The following is an 11,460-nucleotide window of genomic DNA, read 5'->3' as shown; positions in this document are numbered from 1 at the left end:
TGTTACCAGTGACTCTTCCTCACTTTCCTCTCCTTCCATTACCATTTCCTGTTCCGTTGCCTCCGCCCCTGTGGCCGCCCCACTTCCTCCTTCCTGCCCAATCCCTGAGGCCGGCTGGGAATTTGAAATTCCCGCCAAAACCTCAGGGACCGCCTCCTCTCTCCTTTGTTCCTTTGTTTGTTGCCCATGTGGGGCGGCCATTTTTAGCTTGTTGGCAAAACTTTTAGGGCAGTCTCTGTAGAGATGGTTTGTTTCTCCACAAAGATTGCACCGTCTGCCATTGGTACAGTCATCAAAACTGTGACCAATTTCTCTACACTTCCCACAGATTAACTCTTGGCATGCTTCAGCTAGATGACCAAACCTTCCACACTTTCTGCAGAGTTTGGGCATTCCTTGATAATGTATGTAGCCTCTGTTCTCTCCGAGCACAATCATGGAAGGCAGATGCTTCAGGCCCTGGTAGCCCCCAGCGTCTTCCCATTGTTTAATGGGAATTCGCCAGGAGCATGTCCAAATGCCATCTTCATCTAACACTTTGACAGGCTGGCCTCGAACAGTGCAAAATCTACCCAACCAAACACAAATATCATCTCCAGTCACGGTTTCATTGAACATCCTGACAATCACAGTTTTAAGTGTGTTATCAGAAAGTTTCTCAACAGTGAACATGGAGAACTGGGCTTTAACTGATTCAAACCTTTGCCAAAAGTCATTAAGTAGGGAAGCGGTTTTAAAACTAACATCAAATCCTTTGTTCAAGGGCAGAGTCATCAAACAATTCAGGTCGTCACATTTAAAAGCTAGGGTCTTTTGGATCAGCTTCCTGGAAAAGTCCATACGGGACATTCCCAGGAGCTTCCCCTCACCCTGCCTGAATAAAAAACGCACGCTGTGGTGCCTCCGCACGCCGGCACGGGCAGCCGACATGATGGAGGCACCAACAGCCTAAAAACTTAAAACAACAATAAATACAACAATAAATAACAAAATAAATAATTAAAAGACCTCACCTTAAAACTTGTTGGAGCCCGAAGCAGCAGAGTTCAATATACCTCTCGAAGTTGTGTGACTCAAGATATGAAACGATCTCGAGTCAGGAAACCTCCAAGAGGCGATCGCAGTCTCAACCGTCCGACAAGATACTTGATCTTAGCCAAAAGGCCGAGAAGCGATGCTGCTAAGACGCAGCAGGGAGGAAGCCGGACACGGCGATGCCCATCTCGGCTTTGGTAAGTTTTGGGAGACCTAAAAACGCTGGGGGATGGTACCCTGATAGCACACATACATCTAGGAGACGTCTATTTGACATATGAATTTACATCTGCAAGATGTAGTTTTAAGGCTGTTTGCTCATCTGCAATACGTCTATTGGACGTCTCCTTTTAGCAGTGTTTGGAAGGTTACTTTGGAAATGTAATAGGTTACAGATTACAAGTTACCCTGTTTAAAATGTTATAGTAGTATAACTTTTTCAATTACTTTATTAAAGTAATGTAACTAATTACTTTTGAGTACTTTTAGATTACTTTTCTAAATTTGTGAAAATTAAATAATAATAAATAAAAACATATACATCAACTCAAATACAGTTATCTTATAAGCATGTGTCATTCCTGTATAATAAACTCCTGAAACATTGGTGTTTTTTTAAACTGCTGTCTCTTTGTATATGATATGATAGGTAAAATGCATGACGTGACACAGAGCAGTTCTAGAAATGATGTTTATGTGCTCATGTACTCCTATATTGAGGCGGCAGAGGCTGACAACACTGCAAGCTTCAGTAGGCCTATTTGTATTAAATGAAACTGCATGTTTTTGCCATTAATTTACAGGAAGGGCGGACTGGGAAAAACAAAAAATTCTGTTAAAATTCTGGAAATTATTAGGGCGTATGTCTCAGAACAGTCAGTGCAATTTGGGAAAGAAATCAGTGAAATCTGTATGTGGATGTGTGTAAATATTCAAATGTAATTGCCTTTGTAATCGTTAAAAATTTCATAAGTAACTTTAATTTAATTACTAATTTTTTCTTCGTAACTGTAACTAATTACAGTTACATTCATTTTGTAATTAAATTACGTAATGCTGTTACATGTAACTAGTTACTCCCCAACACTGCCTTTTAGATGTCAGATAGATGTCAATTAGATGTCTTTTAGATGTTTATGATTTAGAAGGTATATAAAACTGACATCTGAAAGGCGTATGTCAGACGTTTGTAGATGGCAGATGCTTTCCAGATCAACATTTCTTTAACAGACATCTTGCAGACGTAAGTGTGCTATCTGGGTAGTACCCTCCCCTGTCTACAACGTCACCGGGCCTCGTCCCGATCGGCCTGACGGAAAGTACGGCATGGCTCGTAACTCCCAAACGGTTGGTCGCAGAGCCACGTGCCTTATGTCACCGGAATCCTTGGCTCGAGCCGAACGAGACGCAGGTCTCAGATTGGCCCGTCGCTCTGACGAAATTTTCGGGTATTTTGGATTTTGTCGAAAACCTTCTTTTGCAACCTGGCGCCAGGTATTTGGCCCAGTCCCACCCAAATCAGCACAGAAAGCTTCTCTGGAGTCTGAGTGTCAATAATCATCCAAAAATAGAGGAAATTTCCATTCACCTTGGCGAGGGGACCTCAAAACGTGCTAAGGTGGCGTGTCCGAGGTGGCTCGAATGGCTATAACTCCAGGAAGGAGTGAGATCCCTTCACCCAAATCGGCACACCTGTGCAGGGGCTCAGTCCGAGGCCAGGTGAAAAGGGACGCGGCGACAGGCCACTAGGTGGCGCCGTAAGCTGAAAAATAGGGAAAATGTAATGTAAATGGACAATCAAACAAAGATGAAAACACCTGCAACACTGCGGGATGGTAGTACCCTCCCCTGTCTGCAACGTCACCGGGCCTTGTCCCGATCGGCCTGACGGTGGAACTGCAGCGACGGAAAGTACGGCATCGCTCGTAACTCCCAAACGGTTGGTCGCAGAGCCACGTGCCTTATGTCACCGGAATCCTTGGCTCGAGCCGAACGAGACGCAGGTCTCAGATTGGCCCGTCGCTCTGACGAAATTTTCGGGTATTTTGGATTTTGTCGAAAACCTTCTTTTGCAACCTGGCGCCAGGTATTTGGCCCAGTCCCACCCAAATCAGCACAGAAAGCTTCTCTGGAGTCTGACTGTCAATAATCATCCAAAAAAATAGGAAATTTCCATTCACCTTGGCGAGGGGACCTCAAAGCGTGCTAAGGTGGCGTGTCCGAGGTGGCTCGAATGGCTATAACTCCAGGAAGGAGTGAGATCCCTTCACCCAAATCGGCACACCTGTGCAGGGGCTCAGTCCGAGGCCAGGTGAAAAAGGGCGCGGCGACAGGCCACTAGGTGTCGCTGTAAGCGACAACAAAATTAATACGAATCGAAAAAAAGGACAACCAAACAACATGGAGACAGTTACAGCTAGGCTGCAGTCAGTCCAATCTACTTTCAAAGTAAGGTCTGCGCTATGTTCGAACTAAACTACCCACCAGGGTCCGATTTTTCAAGAGCGCAAGTGACTTTGTTTCACAGGCGCACAACACATATCTCGCATGTGACAGAACTCCCCATTCTGAAAGGAAAATAAAAAAAAAACTGTAAAAACCTCTTCTGCTTTGTTTCACCAACAATTTCAGGGGAGAGCGCGAACGCAGTCCCCCACTACCATAAATTATGCAGTCGAGATTCCCGCATTTGGGGAATTCGCAGGGGTCAGCATGGCCGGAGTGCAATGGACAAGCCTCGCCCTGGGTGAACCGCCTTCTTGATCATGGTGTCTCCCCTGCCAGGTAAGTATGAAGGCCCAGGCGGTCAGCCAGAGGTCTGATTTGCATCTCTACCATCCTCACCAACGGTTAGCCCTCCGCCCCCCCTCCGGGAAAGGAAGGACGGGTGCCTTCCGTTACTGGCCTGGAAACTGCCAAGCTCATGGGCCGGTGCTTCCCAACGCCAGTTTCAGATGACTCTCTTTAAACAAACACACCTGATTCGATGCGTCACCTCGTCTGTGAAAGACTTCAAGACCTCAGGTGGGTGCATCGTTAGTGGAAGAGTCCAAGACCCCAGGTGGACACATCAGGAAAAAAGTTTGCAATAAACCACAGCATCTGCAATGGCAGCTCTCATTCCTTGTTCTGCTATTCGACACAATAAATGGCAATCCCCAAAAAGGGAAAGCACACCGTTCCTGGAGACACTGCAATACCAGGCCGATGCATGGAGTGGACGGAGCAAGCCCCGGCTCCAGCTCCGTGATCTAAAAATCCATTTAATATGTAGTCCCCGGATGGGGGACGTATCAGATATTAAACTGATAAGAACAGATACTACACTTGATCTTAGCCAAAAGGCCGAGAAGCGATGCTGCTAAGACGCAGCAGGGAGGAAGCCGGACACGGCGATGCCCATCTCGGCTTTGGTAAGTTTTGGGAGACCTAAAAACGCTGGGGGATGGTACCCTGATAGCACACATACATCTAGGAGACGTCTATTTGACATATGAATTTACATCTGCAAGATGTAGTTTTAAGGCTGTTTGCTCATCTGCAATACGTCTATTGGACGTCTCCTTTTAGCAGTGTTTGGAAGGTTACTTTGGAAATGTAATAGGTTACAGATTACAAGTTACCCTGTTTAAAATGTTATAGTAGTATAACTTTTTCAATTACTTTATTAAAGTAATGTAACTAATTACTTTTGAGTACTTTTAGATTACTTTTCTAAATTTGTGAAAATTAAATAATAATAAATAAAAACATATACATCAACTCAAATACAGTTATCTAATAAGCATGTGTCATTCCTGTATAATAAACTCCTGAAACATTGGTGTTTTTTTAAACTGCTGTCTCTTTGTATATGATATGATAGGTAAAATGCATGACGTGACACAGAGCAGTTCTAGAAATGATGTTTATGTGCTCATGTACTCCTATATTGAGGCGGCAGAGGCTGACAACACTGCAAGCTTCAGTAGGCCTATTTGTATTAAATGAAACTGCATGTTTTTGCCATTAATTTACAGGAAGGGCGGACTGGGAAAAACAAAAAATTCTGTTAAAATTCTGGAAATTATTAGGGCGTATGTCTCAGAACAGTCAGTGCAATTTGGGAAAGAAATCAGTGAAATCTGTATGTGGATGTGTGTAAATATTCAAATGTAATTGCCTTTGTAATCGTTAAAAATTTCATAAGTAACTTTAATTTAATTACTAATTTTTTCTTCGTAACTGTAACTAATTACAGTTACATTCATTTTGTAATTAAATTACGTAATGCTGTTACATGTAACTAGTTACTCCCCAACACTGCCTTTTAGATGTCAGATAGATGTCAATTAGATGTCTTTTAGATGTTTATGATTTAGAAGGTATATAAAACTGACATCTGACGCAGGGGTATGGTCACATTAGATATAATGAGGGAGACATGAAAAACAGACATGGTGTTGTTTTCATATGGCTTACTTATCACAGAATATATGTTTTCTGCGGCACTTGTTTTAGTTTAAAATAGACACGTCAAGCTTTCTATAGATATCTCTCTCATTTCTTTTCGTTGAGTATTCACGGAGTTATAGTTCATTTTAATGACGTGTTTGTAAATGAAGATCAAGCGCAGACAATGGCTGCAGACAGCACACCTTGTTGTTATCTTATTTTATAAGTGCACAAAGTTTTGTTGTTATTATGTCTGTGTCCAAAAAAAGTAGACCCTTTTACAGATTCGATTGATGTTTTGCTCTTATCTGTACGATTAAAACTGAAAGTGTAATTTAAGTTATTTTCGGGGTTATCAGGAGAAAATTACTCAAAACGCATATATGCTGTAATCGACTCGAAAGGGTTAATCGATGCATCGAAAAAATAATCGCTAGATTAATCGTTTAAAAAATAATAGTTTATCCCAGCCCTAGTTGTGACATCATAGGCGGGTGACATAGTGACCAGGAAGCTATAAAAGCACATGAGGTGGTAGCGTCAGCTTCTAGGAATGAAGCAAACTCTTGCCTTGAGACGCAGCTTCTCGTTCCCCTTCGGAGAACCATGACTACATATGTAACCTGGGACGTTCTCCTTCAGGAACTCGAGATGCATGGAAAACACTTTGGGAACGAGAGTCTAAACCATAAAATCTGACAAATGTAAGGGATATGGACCATCCAGTTGCGTTGCAGATGTCCTGCATGGACACACCTGACAAGAAGGCCTTGGAGGCTGCCATACTGCAGGTTGAGTGAACCTTGACTCCAATGGGGAGGGGAGATCAGAGGACTCATAGGCAACAGTAATTGCATCCACTATCCACCGACTGAAGGGTCTGTTTTGTGGCTGGAAGGACCACTCTTAGGGGGACCATAGCATACTAGGAGTTGGTCCGCCTTTCTCCAGATGGCGACTACTCATCGATCGCACCCCAACCACAGAGGGATACATCTGTCACTAGCATTACATAATGACAAGGAGCTCCCAGCACCGGGCCCTGAGACAAGAACCAAGGCATCCTCCACATATCTAAGGCACATAGGCATCGCCGCGTGACCTTGATCATGCGAAGTGGGTCTCCTCTTGGGGATAACCCCTTGGTTTGAGCCACCACTGTAGGGGTCTCATGTACAGCAGGCCAAGAGGTAAAATGTTGGACCGCAGCTTCCATTAACCCCAATAGTTTCTGAAATTGCTTGACAGTGAGTGACTGGCCTCTCTTGATTCTCTATGAGTAGGCGAAAGACGTGCCTGCATCGTGGTTGAATCCCACACCAAGCCCAGATAAATAGTCCTCTGTAATGGAGAAAGCACACTTTTTCTTGCCGTTTAATCTTAACTCCAAATTTTTCATATGGGTGAGAACAACATCTCAATGTCAAACTACTATCTGCTCTGATTGAGCCAAAATTAAAAAAAAAGTTTGGAGTCAGAGTGCTAGATCAAAAGGAAGATCTCGATATTGGTAAGCTTTGCCGCTGAAAGCAAACCTTAGGAAATTCCTGTGATTGGTAAGGGTGAAGATATCAAAATGAAGCATCTTGTAGCTCTATCGTGACAAACCAGTCCTTGGACCTGACCTGATATACAACCTGACACAAATAGTGAGCATCTTGAACTTCAGTCGCATTTAATGAGATCGGTTTAACTGATGCAGATCTAAAATAGGACACAACCCCCCATCCTTCTTGGAACTATAAAGTATCGGCTATAGCATTGGTTCCCAACCTGGGGTCCCCCTTAGGGGGTGCCAGAGTTCACAGGGGGGGGCGAGGGAGCAGATATGCTTTGAGGTGAAGAAAGATGCATAAAATGTTTCCACTAATAATTCTTATATAAAAATATTTTTTTCAAAGTTTTTAAAAAAAATCATATGCTTACAATGCCAAGATAAGGCAGTCAAAAATGATCTCTTATATAAAATAATGATAAAAATTTTGCGCGAATACGTCACTTGATCAATGTGCTTGTTCGTCATAGTAACTGCAAAAATAAAAGGAAAATGGCAGAGAAACGTAAATGCAGTAATTCTTCCTCAGAGTTGAAGAAAAAAGTTAAGACACTATGACAAAACCTACATAAATTTTTGGTTTTATTGAAGGCCAAGACAAGTAAATGTGTCTTTTGTGGTGAAAAACTGGCAAACGAGAGCATGAAACCAAGCAAGATGAAAGACACCAGGAAACGAAAGCAACCAGAAACAACTGGCCAAAGGTAAGGAATTCTTAGAGAGAAAAAAAGAGATGGCTTGTCAAAAAGATCGACAGATATCAGAAAAGTATTTGAAAGAGCAGGTAGTGATTTACAGGAAGGCTACTAAAGTCTCCTTTGAGTGTTCGTTGTTAATTGGCAAGGCAATCAAGGCCGCATAATATTGGAGAGGAGTTAATCAAACCCGCCTGCATTAAAAATAGTGGAGGGACTATGTGGCCCGCAAGCAGCTGAAAAGATAAATATGTCCCACCTTCTAACAACACTGTTAAAGACAGAATTGATAAAATGGCAGAAAACTGCAAAAAACAGTTGCACGAAAAGCTTAGAGAAGTCCATTTTGCTATACAGCTGGATGAAACGACCCAGAGAGTCTGCTGTTTATCATATACAGTATATCTACAATACTATGTCTGCCAATTACCCACAACAACTACAAGTCAGGATACTTTTATGGCTGTTGATTCATACCTCACATCGTACAATCTGCCCTACACAAATATTCATCGCATGCTGCACGGATGGACCTGTCGCATGATGGGTAGAAATAAGGGATTTAACAGCCGTTTGATGGAAAAGGCTTTAGACTGTGTAATTTTCCACTGTATGATACATCGCCAGGCACTCGCCAGTAAAAAACTGTCCATAGACCTTGGTGACACGTTGGCAAACAGTTGTAAAAGTCGTAAACTTCATTAAAGCTCGCCCTACCAACCAGAGATTATTTGCACAACTGTGTGAGGATGAAGCGCACCAAACTCTCACTGCTACACCATGGAGGTACGCTGGCTTTCTTCGTGGCAAAGTGCTTGTGTGCTTTCTAGAACTGCAGGATAAAATCCTCAAATTTCTGCGAAATCAAAACACACCGTTGGAGCACTGACTGATGGGTTCTGGATCAAAAACCGCATACCTTGCTGACAAAATCACTCTTTATAATGACACCCATCAAGAGACTGCAGGGCTCTGAGTCAAACATCTTTGGAGTGCAAAGAAGCAATCGATCCTTTTATGTGCAAGCTGGAAGTACAGGGCTGGAAAAATGTCACAGGGGCATTTACAACACTTTCCACTGCTGCTTCAACATTCTGGGGGTACCGTGAGTGCATCTTTGCGCGCCGAGTTTTGCCGCCACATGACTGCACTACAGGAGGAATTAAAGTCCCGCTTTGCGGATGTTGATGCATTATCCAAGGAGTCGTGGGTTATGGATCCTTCACATCCAGGCTTGAAGATGTGGAATACCTTGGCTGTGAAGATGAGCTCTCTGAACTACAAACTGATTCACTGTCAAGAAAGTACTTCCAAGAGAATGGATTCAAAAGGCTTTGGATAGCCAGGGACCTGTTGTCGCACCTAAACTTGCAAACTGTGCCATTACAAAGATCATTCTTCCTTTCAGTACCATCTACCTCTCTGAGACAAGCCCTCAGTGCCCTTGTGGCTATAAAAACAAAGTCACGCGACAGACTGAAGTCCACAGTGATTTTAGACTGGCTGTCACTGGCATTACACCTGACATTCCATTACTAGTGAAAGGCATGCAAGCCCAAGGTGGATATTAGCGTTATGTGTTTATGCTGACGTTATGATTAGCTCTTGTAAAAAAATAATGATCTGTGCATGTATGCATGTAAGTACATACTGCATTCTACTGTTCATATTTAACATTATGTTCATAACATTCAGTATTCTATGTTTATACACAAATCCTGAAAAAAGAGAAAACAACTTTTACTAGTTTTTACTAGTCAACATTTACTAGTTGTGTAAAATTTAAATATAGGCTAAAAGGAAACATTTGAAGTTGAAAGGAACATTTCCTGTGCATTCATGTAATAAAATGTCATTTAAAATCATTAAATGTCATAAAAAACCTACATTTAGTTACTATATACAGTATGTGTGTGCTTATGTGGATAGCATTAATATATATATATATATATATATATATATATATATATATATATATATATATATATATATATATATTAGGGGTGTAACGGTACATGTATTCGTACCGGAACCGTTTCGGTACAGGGCTTTCGGTAGGGTGCCACGTGTGTACCAAATGACCGAATGCAATATTTTGTGTGCGGAACATTGTTACATTTTCGTGTTTCCAAACGAACATATTAAGTGGTGGAAGTCTCCGCGTTCAGCGCAAATCCCGCGCTGCAGCTGATTCAAGGCCAGTGACACACTGGCTGCGTGGCGTGAGTGTGCGTTTCTGCTGTGTGTCAGTAGCGTGACGGCTTCTTCGCGTTTTCTGTCTTAATACACCAGAATCGTGCCTGACGCGGCGCTGGCGCACTGCTCTTTTGTAGGTGACATGGGGTAGACTGCCGACAGACCAGGATCTTGTCTTCACGACAACAATATCTATACTTCATGTTGAGCATAAATATAAAGCCTACTCATAAAGGACACTGTCAACAGTATTGACGGCAAATAGACTACGTATGCTTGACAGGTGCAAATATGCCAGTGTGTCACCGGCCTGAGGTTTTCAAAGGCATCACACTAGTGTGAACATCTACTACAACTAGGAAAAAAAATATTGTAATTCAAACGCAGCTTCCGTCGGCATTTAAACAGACCATTGCTCTTAATTCCAATCGGTCCAACGCAATAATGAAATCTGAGCCGGTCTAAAAAACTTAAACTGAGAGTATTTTATTTAGTGGAGAACTTTGCAGCAGTATTTTATTTCTTATCTTTTATTTATTGTATATATATTTTATTTAAAAAGTATTTTTAAAAAAGTGTTAACAAATGTTAAAACAAAGTTTATAGTAATAAACAATCTGCAGTTTAATGTTTGCTTTCTTTCCCTTACTGTACCGAAAATGTACCGAACTGTGACTTTAAAACCGAAGTACGTACCGAACCGTAATTTTTGCATACTGTTACACCCCTATATTATATATATATATATATATATATATATATATATATAATATATATATATATTATATATATATATATATATATATCACGGATTGTTAACTATGTACATCCAATTGCGAACCCCATGAGTGCAGCTGCTGCTCTGACTCAGAAAAAAGGGGGCACCACAGTGAGGAACGCTCCTGAAGGCTCCTCCTCAAAGAGAGCCCTCCGAGAGCAAAGCAAACGCAGGGGAACTGTTCACAATGTGGAATCCCTCGAGAGCCGACTCTGCATGCTCTGCTCCCAAGCAGACCATGCGCAAATTGTGTTAATCCCCGCTCTAGATGTAGCGAGAGCAGGGAGAGACACACAGCTTGAAACGTGATCCACTTTCGCACAAATGCTTTCTCTTACTATCAGCCTTTTTTTCCGTGTTGTGATCTGCAATTTTGTATTACAGACAACAGTAAAAAAGACTTATAGACACGTAATGGCAACTGACAAACACAGAGAGCTTTGCTGGATGACAGAAAGCTGACGCTCATTCCATCTCAAGTGCTTTTATAGCTTCTTGGTCTCTACGTCACCCACCTATGACGTTACGTCCATTCAAGGGACTGATTACACATGTTATTCAGAGCTGGTCACGTTGGAGGCCCTTCCCAAAGTGTTTTCACATGCAGCTCGAGTGAAGGGGAACTTCTTTTTTTGCTTGATTTTGCAATTCAGTGTGTCTTAAATATACTATTTTAAAGTATTATTTTATTTATGAACACACTGAATTGTATGGAGTGGGTCAAAATAGTGTTGCCTTACACCAGGAGGCACAAAGCTTCCACTTAA

At 42.0% G+C, this 11,460-nt stretch overlaps 2 non-coding genes across 2 annotated transcripts; both read right to left on the bottom strand.

Annotated features, from left to right (window-relative positions):
• Positions 1-3,663: 3,663 nt before the first annotated feature.
• LOC113073789 (U1 spliceosomal RNA) lies at positions 3,664-3,827 on the bottom strand. The gene has a single exon (XR_003280528.1). It is a non-coding gene; the product is annotated as a U1 spliceosomal RNA (small nuclear RNA).
• Positions 3,828-4,201: 374 nt separating this feature from the next.
• Positions 4,202-4,392, bottom strand: LOC113073792 (U2 spliceosomal RNA). The gene has a single exon (XR_003280531.1). It is a non-coding gene; the product is annotated as a U2 spliceosomal RNA (small nuclear RNA).
• Between the last annotated feature and the right edge of the window lie 7,068 nt (positions 4,393-11,460).

The sequence above is a fragment of the Carassius auratus genome, unplaced genomic scaffold, assembly GCF_003368295.1.
Source record: "Carassius auratus strain Wakin unplaced genomic scaffold, ASM336829v1 scaf_tig00012858, whole genome shotgun sequence".
In the NCBI taxonomy this organism is placed as follows: domain Eukaryota; kingdom Metazoa; phylum Chordata; class Actinopteri; order Cypriniformes; family Cyprinidae; genus Carassius; species Carassius auratus.
Note: the sequence above shows the minus strand (reverse complement) of the source record. Positions and strands in the feature narration are given on the sequence as shown.